General features: G+C 38.5%; 1 pseudogene; it reads left to right on the top strand.

Annotated features, from left to right (window-relative positions):
- The first annotated feature begins 271 nt into the window (after positions 1-271).
- LOC103237703 (mitotic checkpoint protein BUB3 pseudogene) overlaps positions 272-16,452 on the top strand; it is a 56,261-nt pseudogene continuing 40,080 nt past the window's right edge.

The raw sequence follows: 16,452 nt of genomic DNA, 5'->3' as shown, positions 1-16,452 counted from the left end.
AGGGTGCATATGGCCACATACCTATATCAGATAAACAGGGCAATCACTGCCTGTCTTGCGACCACTCTCTTTTCTATTTCTGTCTCCCTCCTTCCATCTTTCATTTCTTTTCTTTTCTTCCACCTTTCCTTTCTTCTTTCCTTCCTAATGTGTTAGTTATCTACCATGTACCAGCTATTGATAATAGGCACTGCAAATAGAAGCATTAGAAACTCAAAGTTTTGTCCATGAGTAGCTCAAAGTCCAGTGGGAATGACAAATAAATAATAACATGCTTCGCTATTACAGTGTGAGAAGCGCTAATGTGCAGCTCCTCGCACAATCTTATGGGAACCCAGAGGAGGGAAAACCCAAAATTGGAGTTGGATTGGAAGGTGGAGAGAGGGTAGAAATGGTCAGGAAAGTCTTCAAAGATTTCAAGAGAAGGGATCATGTTCATATTGTCTTATAGGAAAAAGTGTGTGTGTGTGTGTGTGTGTTGTGTGAGAGAGAGAAATTGGAGTATTGACGAGGGACAGAGGGGCACAAAGGCATATGAAATAATATGATAGATTTAGAGAATTAGAAGTGATAGAGATGAGTGAATCATAGGTAGCTAAGGAGGTGGTAGAAGATGAGATTCAAAGGAAAGGATTTGCACACCTCCCAAGAAGTTTAAAATGTATCTTCTAATTAATGGGGGCCATTGGCAGGAATAAGAACCACATAATGATAACTATAATAATTATAAGCACATTGAGTACTTACTATGTTGTCAGCACTGTTCTTATTATCTTACAAGTATTACATAATTTAATCCTCATAACATCTGTATGAGACAGATGTTAATAGTATTTCAATGTTACAGATAAAGAAACTGAGGCAGTTTATAACTGTGGCTTAGAAACTTAACCAAGGTCACCAGGTTTAATTAAGAGTTACAGCTAAGATTCATTCAATTCTAGGCAGTCTAGCCTAGGAAACTCTTATACTTAAATACCATATAACAATGGTGGTTCTACAGGGCAAACTATGGCCAGTAGGCCAAATCCAGCCCACTACCTGCTTTTATATGGCCCTTAAGTTGAGAATGGTATTGACATTTTTAAGTGATTGAAAACAATCAAAAGAAAAAGAATATTTTGTGAAAGATGAAAATTATTTTGATTTCAAGTTTCAGTGTTCACAAATATAGTTTTATTGGAAGGTGGCCATATCTATTCAGTTATGTATTGTCTATAGGAATCTTTCTGCTGCACATGGCATACAAAGACTAAAGTATTTCCCATATAACCCTTTATACAAAAACATTGCAGACCCCTGGTACAGTGGAGAGAATGCTGGAAGAAAATGTGCATGCAGACAGGTTTGGAGGTAGGAAAATAGGAGATATTCCTCATTCAAGAAGGCTTAGTTCAGAGCATAGGACATCATCTATAATTAGCGGGGCCACCATAGTTCGGGACCTTGGGAGGCAATTGAAGCAATCAGTTTCCATCACTTAGCCCAATTCCTAATATGTAATAAGACTTGAATAAATAGTGATGAATGAATCAGTGAATGAATTAATGGCTCTAGATTGCAGCCAGTCCTGAGTAAGAGATAAGGCTATTCTCTACTGACATATTTAAGATCCCAGCCTGGAAGATTACTACCTCCTATAACTCTAAGCTATAGAATGGCATCCCTGTATAAGTCTCCCCACTTCATGGGGCTATGTAAAAGACACCAAATAATTTCAGAGCTAGAAAGAAAGAGAATTTTCGGGCTAAAAAAAAGAAAAGAAAGTTCAACCTTCTCAATGTACAGACTGCAATCTAAAAAATTTAGAGATGGACCCAATGACTTAGATGGTAGAGGATCTGAGACCCTTTCACCCTGTGCTTTTCCTGCTACACTGTCAGGAGGCCAGGTGAAGTTTACATGTCTATCTCTTACAACTTCTTGCAGGGCTGTGGTATGCATTAATCCTTTGAATAAAAGTTCTGGGGAGGACAGTAATCATTTCTGTAGCTTAATCCTTCAAACCACAATTCTACTCTTTCCTCCTACACACCTATACTACTTTGCAGGGATAGAAGGAGAAGCTCTTCCATTTAAGCATTCATTTTATAAGAATTGCTAAAGAGCGTTCTAAGAATTAGAGATTCAAGTAACAAACCCTGCCAGTTGCCTAGGACTTTCCTAGTTTTAAAACTGTAAGTCCTACATCCCAGTAACTCCCTCAGTTCCAGGCGAATCAAGATGCTTGGCCACCCTACAGGAAATAGGAGAGTCTCTGAGCTTATAGACTTTACAGTCTAGCAGGAGGAACATGCTGAACATATAATTGCAAAAAACATATTTTTAAATTTAGCTACAGTTATTTGATTTTATTTATAATTGTATATTATTTTATTTTATATTTATAATATTTAATTTAGTTACAAATCCTACAAATAAATATAATCTCATAGGTGAGAGAATGCTTCTTCAAAGAATGTTTAGGCTGAGACCTTAAGCATAAGTAGATGCTAACCAAACAAGGAGGAATAGCAGGAGAAAACTACAGACAGCATCAAAGTAGAGTGGGGCTCCATGCATTTGAGAAACAGTCAGGAGCCAGAAGATGCCTGGTATTGAGGGTCACGTTAGGGATTTTTAATTTTATGCAAAGAGCAAAGGGAAGTCACTGAAAAATTCTAAAGAGGGCTGAGATGTAATCAGAATTGTTTTTAAATGTTACTCTGGCTACTGTGTGGAGCATGAATTGGAGGTTGGTGTAGACCAAGCTATTGCCATGATCAAGGTGGTTTGATCCAGACAGAAAAAGGCAGAGGTAGAAAGATGAGACTTGAGAGATGTAGGGAGATTGAGCTGATGGGACTTTATTGGTTGACGGAATACCAAGAGTGAATGCAGGATGGGAGGCCATTTACTGAGATTACTGGATTACTGAACACTGGAGGGTTGAAACACAGCTCAATTTTGGCAGTAATCCATTTGAGATATCCAGTGAGAGAAGTCAAGCAGGCAGTTAAGTGTGTGTGCTTAGAATGCAGATGAAAGCATGGAGGTGGAGCTATAAATTTGGGGGCTGTCAAATTTCAGTCCCTCTTCAGATACCATCAAAAGAGGTATATGAAGCCATGATAATGGATAACAGTACTTGGAAAGACTATGAAGAATAATACAAGAAGAGGGCTTGAATTGAGGTTTGTTTCTGATCCCCCACCCACTACACCCAGGTAGTGGGAAGAGGTGAAGGTAACTGCAAGAGGGTAATTGAATAGATATACTGTGGGATCTGAGCCAGCTAAGTAAGAGATGAAAGACCAAAGAGGATTCATGAATAAAAAGAAAGGAAGGAAGTGGGGAAGAGGGAACGATAAAGGCATTAGTGAACCCAGTGATGTGAAAGAACAATTGCAGTAATAAATAGTGGAATGAGTGAGCTAGCAAGAAGGTTAGAAGGAGTGTGAATTTTAATTAGTGGTTTCGGGGGCTGTACCATTTCACCTTGGTGACACTGGTGTGGCCTTGGGAGGGGACAGCTGTGGCAAAAGTGAAATAGGTAAATATCCACATAAGACTTAAAATCTCCAAGGACAATGGCTAACATTGGTGTGGAGAATAATTATTTCTCAGACAAGGGGAGTCTTCCATAAAGGAAGGGAATGGGACTGGGAAGTCAGTGGATGACTGCAATGAAGAGGGGAGAGGGTGGTTTGGCTCAGTTGGCGTCTCAAAGCAGATGCGGTATTTTTCTTTGTAAAACAGCAGGGGTGGGGGAGTGGAGAATCTGCAGCAATGAAGAGCAATGACCTGAGTGGTGGGAGAGCAAAGAAGACACTGACCCACTTCTTATCCCTGAGTTTCAGGGAAGGTAAAAGAAGAAATGCTTCCACTTGACAGTGTTGTGGAAAGTGCAGATTCCTCTGAGAAGCCAGGTTTCAGGTAAGGCAGGGAGGCCAAGTAAGTTGAATATGTCAGGTAAGCAAGAAGTAGGGGTTTTGGGCCAAGCAATCTGGAGATGACAGGTTGTTTCAACAAGGGAGCTTTTTCTTGAATAGTGACTGGGGAAACCAGGAATGGGTGAAAGGTTGATTGATTCCCTCTTGGGGAAGGAGAAGTGTTTGGACTTGGTAGCAATGTGGTGTGGGGCCAGGTGTCACTTTCTAGAAGTCTTCTCTTCTAAGTAGTTGTAATGAGCATGACAGGTGTGGCTGGGGAAGCACTAACAGGGCTCCTGAATGGGGCAAGCAGGCTAGTCAAAATCCCAGGGCCCAGGAGAGGGCATCTCTGGAGCCACACTTCCAGGTGGTGATTGGCTTCCAGCATCCCTTTGGCCTTCTCATGATAAGTGGTGAGCAGACTTCTAAATGAAAGGGCCTGTGAAACTCGAACTATCCTACTGTTCTCTTATATTTGTGCCTTTGTAGTTATTGGTCTAAATAATAAAACAATAAGTAAATGACTCATTTATTTCAGAATCCTCTACTTCCAAAGAGTAGAAGGAAAAATTCCTTTGAAGCTTATGTTGTCTTCTCTGATTTTCATGGAGCTAATCTGGGCCCTTCAACATCTCTAGTTTTCAGTTAGTCCTCAAATTAACTCTTCGTGGTAGTGCTCTTAATTAAGCCTACTTTGATCTGTGTTTATCTATCTTTAGCCTAACATTCAAGAGCTGCTTTGTTTTCATGGTCATGGCTCTACAAATTCTGCTTTGCCAGATGATAACCATCATTGTGCATTTATCTAGCTTTGTGTTATCCATCCGTTTTCTTCAATATCACCCTTGATATTGAGAAATGCTTGTTTCCCTCTCTGAGTTTCTCAGATCAGAGATGATAAAAGCTGGCCTAATGATTTATCTGCCACTCGATTGTGTCTCTGTAACCTCTAACAACCCCACCATTATGTGAAAGTTCACTGTTACAGGGCTTCCCAATACAGGACCCGAGGAAAAAAACAAACCAACACTAACTTGCCAAGAGTCAAAGATTGTTTTTGATATTTCCACAAGCGATTTCCTTCCCCTTGTAAAATGGCCAGTTCATAGATTGCTCGTGTTAAGTGATAGTTATGGGATCTAAAAACCTTGAGAATATGTCTGATTTTAGCCATGAACATAAAAGTTAGAATTAAGAAAGAAAAGTCTATGAATTTGAACATTGCTATGCTCTGGAGCCACAATCTGCATATTGTGTTTACCCCTGAGGGTGAAATGGCTCAGGCTGATCAGCCAGCTCCACAAGGATGTCAAAGCCCAGATCCCTCTGGGTTTTAATTTATGTAACATTCTCTCCTTGGCCTCATCACAGATAGGATAGAGGACTGCAGCCCTTATCTGGAAACCACAACGAGTGATTTTTGTCCCAGTTGCTTCTTCCATTTACTTTAAGGTCTTCAAAGAAACTAGACAGGTTTCCATGTGGAATTACCTCTGGCTAGGCTAAGCTGCCTCATTCCTTGCTTCTGGTACAATCCAATGAAAGGGAAGACTGGGGCAGAGTTTTCTAGGTGAATAATGAAACTCTTATTCCTTGTTCTGGATTGAGTCTGGATTTGTTTGGTTATAAGTTTTATTGGTTTGCTTAATGCTTTAAAAATATATATTTGTTTGTATAGTCATTAAACCTCAGGCCCCATGCTCTACTTAATGTTTTTTAAAGTAAACAACAAATGCAACCAGTCCTGTGTATGCTCTTTGAAAGATCAAGCCTGGACCACAGACCAAGACTCATGAAACTCACTGTGATCCTTGCTCCATTCTGCCAAAACATCCCGCTCCTCTAAAACAGTCCTGCATGCTTCTTTTAGAGAAGCTGACACTGCACACAAATATTTGGAACTAGCTTCCCAGAACTGTCTACAGAGCGACTTGATAAGTCACTCAAGAAAATGTGGCTCGTTTGTTACCTGAGTATCAATACCTTAATTTTATTAAAAACAATACAATACAATACGATACAATACAATCTTCCTGCTATTATCGAGTTTGGTTCCCCACCATACTTATAATTAATTCTTGATGAATTTTGAGAGTTTCTCACATATCAAGTCTTTCCTCAAGGTAATGATTTGTCACTGTTGAAGATATTGGTGTATTGAAGAAAAAAATAATTGTGGGTCAGAAGCTGAAAGTTTGTGTTCTTACATCTTGGATGTTGACTTTGTGAACACAGTCACTGACTTCTTCCAGTCTCCATTTTTCAGTGGTCAAACATGGTTAGAAGTCATTCTTTCAAGTATATATTGAGCAGGATCCAGTTAGCAGTGAGCCCCCAGAATATGAATTGTGATAACCCCCTGATTAGTATAAGGACTGGATTAGACAATGTGACAATGTTTGTGCACTGGCTCCATGAATGTAAGGTGTTATATAATTAACACACTTCTGACCCCGAAAAAAAAATAAAAAGAAAGTTCTGAAAATGTTTTGATCGTTGGCAGAGTCACCAGAGTAAATATTTGTCTTACCAAGGTGCCTGGGACTTGCTGAGTATTTATCAAATGAATAAATTTACTGAGCACTGGGACTGAAGAAGAAAATCAATAGCTATACTTGGGATCTGTTGGAATATGTGAATAAATGATTAAGTAATGATACTCATTAAAATATGTATTACTGTATGTTAGGTGAGGTATCTGACATTATTTAACACCTGAACTTCATACTTTAAGAAAGCTTATACTTGAGCATTATACTGAGCATTGAGTGAGGCAGGTTGAATGGTACAGAAGAAACGTCTTAGTCCTATTTTTTGTTGCTATAGCCAAATACCACAGACTGGGTAATCATAAAGAAAAGACATGAATGTGGCTCACAGTTCTGAAGGATGGAAAGTCCAAGAGCATGGCACCAGCATCTGGCAAGGGTCATCCCATGTGGAAGGGCAGAAGTGAGCATGCAAGACACAGAGAGCAAGAGGGGTGGACTTCCTTGCATAACAACCCACTCTTGCAATACCTAGCCAACTCCAGTACCAACTTGATCTATTCATGAGTCCTCTGCCCCCACAGACCCAATTACTTCTCAACACTGCTGCATTGGGGGTTAAGTTTTCAACACATGTATTTAGAGGACATATTCAAATGATAGACAGGATCTAAACTCAAAATAATGAAAGTCAGTGGGGCTGCAGCTAATACCACTATGGTTGTTAACAAAGCCCTTTATATTTCCCTGTGATTGCCCTGGTCTAGGGAAATAAGGGTAACATCTTGGGGTTACGTGGTTATGTTTGTAGGTGTTGATGGTTGTTGTTTAAATCAGTAGATGTGTCTTGGCTGGCATTAAAGACAGGTTATGGCCCTAGGGCGCATACCAGGAGGTAAAATGGAAAAGACAGCTGGAATTGGGCGGCATGTGGGTTGGGAATGAGAAAGTCAGCTCAGGATTTCAACTTGTCTATTGCTGATCCACACGGAAGGTAAACTGTATAATGGAAACTTAATATATTAAAACATGTAGTTTTTTTGGAATGTTTCCCTTTTAGAATTGCTTTCATGATTTCCTGTACAGCTTATTTAATAGTACTTGGAATTTTAAAAAAAAATGTTTATTCATTAACATCGCACTTTTTTTTCCTAAAAAACAATTTAAAGTAGATTACTGTTCCACTTCTGAATTCTTAGGTCGATTTTTAAAAATTTTTAAATCTTGCTAGTTAATTTGTACTATAAAACATTTAATGACCCCATCTTTATTTACATATAGTTTTCTAGTAAAAGTTTAACTTTTAAGGATGCCCTTGAATGATAATATTGCCATTAAGGCCCCATAAAGTGCTTTTAATCTTTATCTTTAAAGTACTTTCCTGAAAAGTACATTTCCTGGCACATAATATATCCCACTTGATTTCGAGTCCCTTGCCTGGCAAAACATTGGTAGGGAAAACTGCATGAACTCAAGATGTTGAGTACTTTCAATTCTCTTTATGGTGAACTCAAAACTCAAGGCAATCATTTAATGTTCTCTCCCATATTTAAATTGATTTTCTCATTGGGCCAACTTGACAGGTCTTCATGTCTTAGGGCTCAATGCTGATGTGAATTACTAAAGATAAAACTAGTAGACTGATCAAGTGGAAAAGTAGATTATAGGCTGCAGAGACTTGTCAGTTCAGAACCCAGAGGGAGGGGAAGCTTGAGCCAGAAGGTAAAAAGACCTGGGTGGTTCCTGAAACAGAGAACAGCATCCGGCACTCTTGCTTTCTAGACACATGACAGCAGATAGAAAACAACAGTTTTTATTTCTTTTTAAAGAAGTATTTTTACTACCTAAGGGCTTATCAAAACAGTCCCCAAATAAAGCAGATAGAAATATAATAACTAGGTCATTCTAACAGCTACATTCGCAAATCCAAATTGGCTCCCTAGTTGTGAAATATGCATGTTTTTAAAATTACATGGGAAAGTAATTGGCCAGAATATGTCTTTAAGGTATTAATTTATTATTTCTTTTATATAATACCTTTATTTGGTTTGGGAGATTTTAATATTATTCATCCAAAGAGCATTTAAAAATGCTTCTAAAGCAAACATAACAGGATAGGAGTGTCATCTGTTCTGTGGTCCAGCACAGAAATCAGCCTTGAGCAGCTTGCCAGCCATTTCATTGAGAGTGGGGAGCAATAAACTGAAACTCACTGCATTCTGAGCTCGGCCATCATCCTACCGGTATCTCTAGTTTTAAAATATAATCACTGGCTTTGTAAAATATGAATCAGTGATCTGAATGGCTGGATATCTAATTTAGTAAAACTACTTTGGATTTTTTTAATTTTAAAAATGCAAAACTGCCTGAGAATGTTGAAGTCCCAGCAAGAGGAGGCCAGTGCTATTTTGGGCTGTCTCTGAAGAATATCACAGAGAAAGGAGGAAGGAAAATGGAGGTAGACACATCTGGGATACTATTTTCAGGCTCCTGGATTCCAGAAAAACTCTGAAAAGCTGGAAAGATACCAGAAGTGTGAAAGGAAATGATTTATGAGTGAAATCATGGCAGAGATATAAGAATGACTGTTTAGGGTATATCTAAGAGCTAAAAAACCAAAGAGAGCAAGAAAAGGCAGGAAAGAAATCCTGACCTGAATCAGTCCATTGGGGGGATTACACATCTTATAAGAACCAGAGCTGTAATTAGACCTTGAGACCTGTGGATCAGATATTCTGGAGACAAAACAGCAGCCCTCTGTCCTAGCTGCATACCAGCTTCCCCTGAGAAGCTTTTAAAAAAATACCTATGCCTGGATCTCATTCCCAAAGTGCTTGTATAAGAATGAATGCAAATACCTGTATAGATTACAAGAATACTTATAAATTACACAAGAACATTTTTGTAAACGAATATTCAGGTCAAAGATTCTTTTGAATGACAGCATGATATAATGGAAATCTTAGTTAAATGGTTAAGTATGGAAACTTTTGAATTTTAATTTGAGAAACTGTAATTAATAGTAATGAAACAATTTATGGTGGATGTTTTAACAATTATTTAAACAAAACTATGGTAGCCTTTGTACTCTGTAGATCAGTTCTCATACTTTAATGTGCATAAGAATCATCTCATGAAACTTATTAAAATGCAGATTCTGATCTGGTAGGTTTGGTTGGAGTTTGGGATTCTACTTTCTTTTTTTTTTTTTTTTTTTTTTTTTGAGACGGAGTCTCGCTCTGTCGCCCAGGCTGGAGTGCAGTGGCCGATCTCAGCTCACTGCAAGCTCCGCCTCCCGGGTTTACGCCATTCTCCTGCCTCAGCCTCCCGAGTAGCTGGGACTACAGGCGCCCGCCACCGCGCCCGGCTAGTTTTTTGTATTTTTTTTAGTAGAGACGGGGTTTCACCATGTTAGCCAGGATGGTCTACTTTCTTTAAAAATGTTTTTCTCTTAAATTTTTAAAAAGTTTTGACACACAATTGTACATATGTATGGGGTACAATGTGATATTTCCACACATGTATATATTCTGCAATGACCAAATTGGGATAATTAACATATCCATCGACTCAAAACATGTATCATTTCTTTGTAGTAAGAACTTTCAAAATCCTTTCTTCTGGCTATTTTGAAATATTCGATACATTATTGTTACTATAGTAACCCTATTGTGCAATAGGACACCAGAATGTGGATAAACCTGGAAGATATAATGTTAAGTGAAATAAGCCAGACACAGAAAGACAATACAATATGTTCTCACTCATCTGTGGAATCAAAAAAATTGATTTCATAGAACAGCGTTTGCCAGAGATTGGGGAGGGTGAGGGAGAGGGAAATAGGGAGAGATTGGTCAGCATGTACAAAGGTACAATTAGACAGGAAATTCTGCTTTCTTAAGAAACTCTCAGGTGAGACCAAAACTGCTGGTACAGGCACACACACAGAACAGTGAAGCTGTAGAATTTTAAAAGACCTTTTCCCCATATTCTCAGACCTGGAAAACTTCCAGAAAATGATTTCTACAATTTGGTACATTCAGTTTCAATTCAGGAAGGAGGGCTGAAAAAAGAAAGATTTTTTTTTTTTTTTTTTGAGGCAGAGTCTCGCTCTGTCGCCCAGGCTGGAGTGCAGTGGCCAGATCTCGGCTCACTGCAAGCTCCGCCTCCCGGATTTACTCCATTCTCCTGCCTCAGCCTCCCGAGTAGCTGGGACTACAGGCGCCCGCCACCTCGCCCGGCTAGTTTTTTGTATTTTTTAGTGAAGACAGGGTTTCACTGTGTTAGCCAGGATGGTCTCGATCTCCTGACCTCGTGATCCGCCCGTCTCGGCCTCCCAAAGTGCTGGGATTACAGGCTTGAGCCACCGCGCCCGGCCGAAAGAAAGATTTTTTTTTAATGCATCATGAATGACTCAGCATTTACCTTAAAAATGTAGAGATCATGAGGAAGGCACCTCTTAATCAAAGAAATTTCATTCCTACTATTTCCAAAAAGAGTCAATTCTTGCATTCTAAAATTAGGTCTTGACTTGAAGTAAAATGTTAAATGCTATAAATAAACTATGAGCACATACAAAAAACCAGCAATTTCTTTCATGTTAGAAAAATAACTTGGGGCTGATGGGTCTGGCTGGTTTTTGCTACACATGTAGTCCCTCGTCTGCAATCATTGCTAACAACAGGGGGCACGTATGTGGCAAAGAAGGTAAAGATTCCATTGAGAGGCCAAGATTCCTGACAGAGGCCAGGAAGCAAAGGTACTTGGAGTTAATATATTTTAAAACGTTTTTGATTTTATACTATCCTCAAGGATGTTGTGCATATTCTTTGGGAAATTTGTTGTTGATTTTTTAATTTTCTTGACACAAAGTGAATTAAGCAGACAGACTCTCACCTTCCCAGTAAGAGTTAGACTCTAAGCAAGTCACGTTAAAATTTATAATTCTTTGCCAACTTTAAGGTTAGTTATAGTTTTATTTTTTCAAGTTTGAATTTATCAAGCCTTTAAAATATCTGTGAAATATCTGGTTGTTATACTCTCAAATGCTCATCAATTTTTGGCCCAGGGAACAGACTGAATTAAAACTCAAAATATTTCAAATCCATGGCTAATGTGCTCAGAAATAACATTAAGATGTTCTTAGAATCCAAAGGAAATAGAATAAGAGAATGAACAATGCAGAAGCAAAGAACGTTTGATAAACTGGTAGAAATTAAAGGGGGAGTAATGTTTTCTTCCTACTGGCTTTTTTTTTCCTAATTGTATTCCCAAGCAATCTGTTAAATCAAGTTTAGCCTAAAGTTGCCTGCTTACATATTTTAAGTTCAGCTTAAAGGTTTCTCTGTACATCGTGAACTATAACAAGTGGAGGTATAAACAGACTGTAGCCTACTCTTGTGCCAATCGCCAAGTTTTGGCCAATCAAATGTGGCCAACTGTTCAAATCATGTTTAAATAAGGCAAACACCCAGCTGTAACCAATCTAGCTGTTTCTGTACCTCACTTCCGTTTTCTGTATGTCCCTTTTCTTTTTCTGTCCATAAATCTTTCACCACGTGGCTGCACTGGAATCTCTGAGCCTACTCTGACTGGGGAGGCTGCCCCCATCTGCGAATCATTCTTTGCTCAATTAAACTCTGTTAAATTTAATTCAGCTAAAGTTTTCTTTTGACCCATTATAGCCTTTCATATTTCAAAGAGAGTTATTCAAAGGATATTAGAGACTGTCCTATACTTGAAGGTTGTGGTCTTTCCAAATTTTCCTTATTAACCAGGTTTAAAAATGTCTTACTTTTTCCACATTTCTGTCTCAATTACTTTAGTCTACAAATATCTTCCAAGGAGGTCTATATGTGTGCTAGCCAATATGGCAGCCACCAGACACACGTGGCTACTGAGCACTTGAAATTTGGTTTGTCAAAATCGAGGTGTGCTGTAAGTATAAAATACATACCTAATGCCTAAGACTTAGTATTAAAAAATGTAAATACCCCATTAATAATTATTATATTGCTTTTATGTTGAAACAATGTTTTAGATATATTGAGTTTAATAATATTAAAATTTCACTCACTTTTTAAAAAAAATAGCTGCTTTTAAAATCACTTGGTTTATATTCAATTTCTATTGAAAGTGCTATTTTATAGTGAATATTTAAATAACTCATTTTGTTTTGAAATAATATTCTATTTACTAAACATCTGTTATATCCTTAAGCTTATTAGTACTTTACCTGTATTAGCTTACTTAATTTGATTGGCTCCACTTTACAAATATTGAGCTTATAGAGGGCAGGTAACTTGCTCAGGTCACACCTCCAGTAAGTGTGAGGGATGGGTTCAAACCTACATCTGTCTGAATCTAAGGCCCATGCTGTCGACCAGGGGGTTACTAAGGTGAGGCCAGTAAGGCATTCTCTTTGGGCACAAAATTTAAGGGGCCCTAAACAACTCAGCAATTAAGATATATAATATTTTGATAGAATATTTTTTAAAAATCAAATTAGCACAAAAAAATTTCAGGATGAATAAAATACACATTTTAAAATAAAGCCAGAATTTGATCCTGCCCTTGCATAATGCGGCCTCGCTTGCCTCCCCTTAATCTTGGCCCTGGCCATGATTCCCCCTCGCAGCTCATTCTGTATGATTTTCCTTTCAAATATACCGTCAGCTCTTGGAGATTGGGGTCTAGGCCTCACATTTCATGGCTGCTTCCAGTGGTGCCTAGACCTAGGGAAGTACTAAACACATGGAAGGTGCTGACAAATACACATGCAGCAAAAAGACTAAAAGGAAACATGCTAAAATGTGTAGAGAGGTTTTCTCTGTGTGGTAGGACCAGAGGGATTTTCACTTCACTTCACTTCACTTCACTTCACTTCACTTCATAATATATATGAAGTGAATTAAAAACAAATGTGCAATTAAAAACAAAGTTTTACCGAATAAGTTCTGAATGCCATTCAAAACCATAGAGTAAGTAAGCACAACTCCCTGAGAAAGGTAATTAAAATAACAATCTTACACAGGAAATTAAAAGCCCTTCATAGCCAAACTCAACACATCAAGTATACTGTTGGGAAATCCAAACCTAGCCATCTAATTCTCATTGTTCATTATGTGACTCACAGGGTGGACCTTTTAAAACAGGCCCTTTCCGAATACCTATTGTACGGTATGGGCCTGTAATAAAGGCTAAAGGAAACTGATTATTCCTCTTTATAAGAAGTTCTCAATCAGGAGGGCCAAACAGAATCTTCTGTGGAACTTTGAAATTCTCCCTCTCCTCCCCAAATACACACAATCTTCTATATTTTTCTATCCCCCTTTCCAGCTAAGTTGCTTGCAAAAATAATCCCTGACTCCACTGCCCTTCCCTCCTTTCCTTGTTCAATTCCCTCCTGTCCAACACCCACCCTTCTCTCTACACTGAAACTTCTTTTGTCATGGTTCACATTGACCTTATTGTGGTTCAATCTAACAGTTTACAGCCTGCATCTTTCCTAACTCCTAAGCTGCTTTGCACAGTTGACCATGGCTTCCTTTAAATACTCTTCTCTTGGCTTCCTTGATTCCATATTCTCCTGATTTTCCTTCATATTCTTGGATACTCTTTCTGAGTCCCCTTTAAAGGAGGTTTCTTAATGGAAGAATCCTTGTTTCCCAGCCCTCCATAACATCTCCTCAATGGTCAGCACGTAAATAACCATTCAATTTTTAGAAACTTTAACTCCTACAATGGGTTTAGTATTGCATCCCCAGGATTCATCCCCTCCCCTAAATTCAAATCAATTAGTCAACAGTGGCACCAATTTGGTGGTCAAATAACCATCATCAATTATTCTGCTAAAATTATCTGGTTTCTTTGCTGCTCTTCCAATTAACCCTTGTCTATTTCATATTTACCATTGTAGCCTCAGCATCTGGAGGAGGACCTGGCACATATCAGTATGTATCAGTATGATTTTGGCAGCAAGTAATGGAAACTCCAACTCAAAATGATCTAAGCAAAATACAAATGTTATCTGTCCTATAACTGGAGGTCCAGCATCGAGTACACCAGTGATTTCCTGATGCCAGCAAGAGCTAAGATTCTTCTAGCCCCACCACTTAACTATCTTCTACGTCATCTTTATCCTAAGGTTGATGCCATTCATGACACAACTGGGATGCCAGTTAGAGACACGGGAAACAACGTGTTTCCTTGTTGAGAGAATTCCTGTCCTTTTATATCTCTGTACCTCTAGTTAACACTAGATAAGCAACAACAGTAACTGAGCTAGTTATTTTATTTTTAGGGGATGGAATGGAGGAACACCCATTTGGAGCATTTTACCCAGAAGTGAAAAACTCTTGGTATAGATAATATATAAAGCCAATCAGATTTCACGTATATAATATGAATACAGAGACAATACTTACCACGTGTAAGCAAAATACCTTTGAGATTTCCTCAGGTATGAATCTCTTTCCACTCCTTAAAATCAAGCTCTTTCAGGAACAAGTTTACAACTTCTGCTGTAAGAAAAGTGCTTTATCTTGAAAATTTCATTTTGCTTTTCCAGTCCCCAATTCCTGGGACTAACCACCCCAGAATTTCTGAGGAATAAAGATTTTTTTCTGTGTGGTTCTGTAAGTCTTGCCCTCAAACTCAGGGGAAAAAAAACTATACACACACACACACACACACACACACACACACACATATATATACACACACACACACACACGCACACACACATATAACTTCAGAAGCACCCTGAAACTCTATTTTTTGAATGGATGGCCCTACTAAACAACTTCAATCTCTTCTGACTGATTCAAATTGCCCAAACTTCAAACACTGACTTAAAAGCCATTAAAGGCAAGCTAGTTTCCCTTTCTCTGTGGTGTAATCCTCTTCATATTTCCTAGCTTGGCTGTCATCCTTCCTCTTGCTCGGTTTCAAATCTGGGTTTCCTTTCCCTTGGCTTATATGCTATTTTTAGCCCAATGCCTGTCCTTTGGATTTGTCAGCCACATTTATCCTGGATTAAACTCTCAGCACTGTCTCAAAGCTTTGCTTGAATGCTGCCCTGGCTGGCTCTGCTCTGAACTGTTCTGGGCTGTCAGGTTCCAGGATACTAAATTCCTCCAGTTGTCCTGAGTATGTATGCTTTCTGCATTTCCTCGTGCTCACTTTCTTCATTTTATGTTTAATTTTTTTCTCGTAATCCATAATTATCAGTACTAGGCAGTCTAAACACTAATTTCCCCTGCATCATTCATTACAGAATAGCTTACACAAGAAGGCATTTGCATTTACATGAGGCAACTTTGGCTCTCCCTGTCCAGGGGTATGGGTTCAGCTCAGGTTGGAAGAGCTGGCTCACTTCAATAGGGCTGGCCCCATTTGCTTTACTTGAGTTAAATGAGTGTGTCTAATTGAAGATCTGGCTCACTCCATAGACATCAATATCTGAGCCAATAATCAGTGGGATCTAACTAATTCAGGCTTGCTTCATTTATAACATCTGAAAGGACTCTTTACATACAAATCTGGGAAAACAGTAACATCAATTATTAAGGGAAAAGCAACACAATAATTTAGATCAGGGGGCCAAACTTTTTCTTTGAAGAGTCAAATAGTACATAAGTCCTCACTTTACCATTGTTGATAGGTTCTCGGAAACCGCAACTTTAAGTGAAACGACATATAATGAAACCAGTCTTACCATAGGCTAATTCATCTAAACAAGAGTTAAATTCCTCCTGCATATTTCTGGTCACAAAAACACCACCAAACTTCTAAATAAAAACCCAAAACACTTCTAATATTAAACATTGAAATAAACATAAGCTATACATACATTTAAGATTAATTAAAACAAATGAGTTAATTATTTACCCAATTTTTGGTGAATCATTGAGTGATGGCAGTTGTAGTAGCCATGGGTTAAATCAAAGAATAAATATTTGCAAAGCAAAAATTGTAAGGAGTACCTCCTCCCACCACACAACAACAAACAAAAACCAACACAGCGGGCTCTCTGAGTGCTTTCATACTGC

The sequence above is a fragment of the Chlorocebus sabaeus genome, chromosome 8 (assembly GCF_047675955.1).
Source record: "Chlorocebus sabaeus isolate Y175 chromosome 8, mChlSab1.0.hap1, whole genome shotgun sequence".
Lineage (NCBI taxonomy): Eukaryota > Metazoa > Chordata > Mammalia > Primates > Cercopithecidae > Chlorocebus > Chlorocebus sabaeus.
This window is presented reverse-complemented; position numbering and strand designations above follow the sequence as displayed.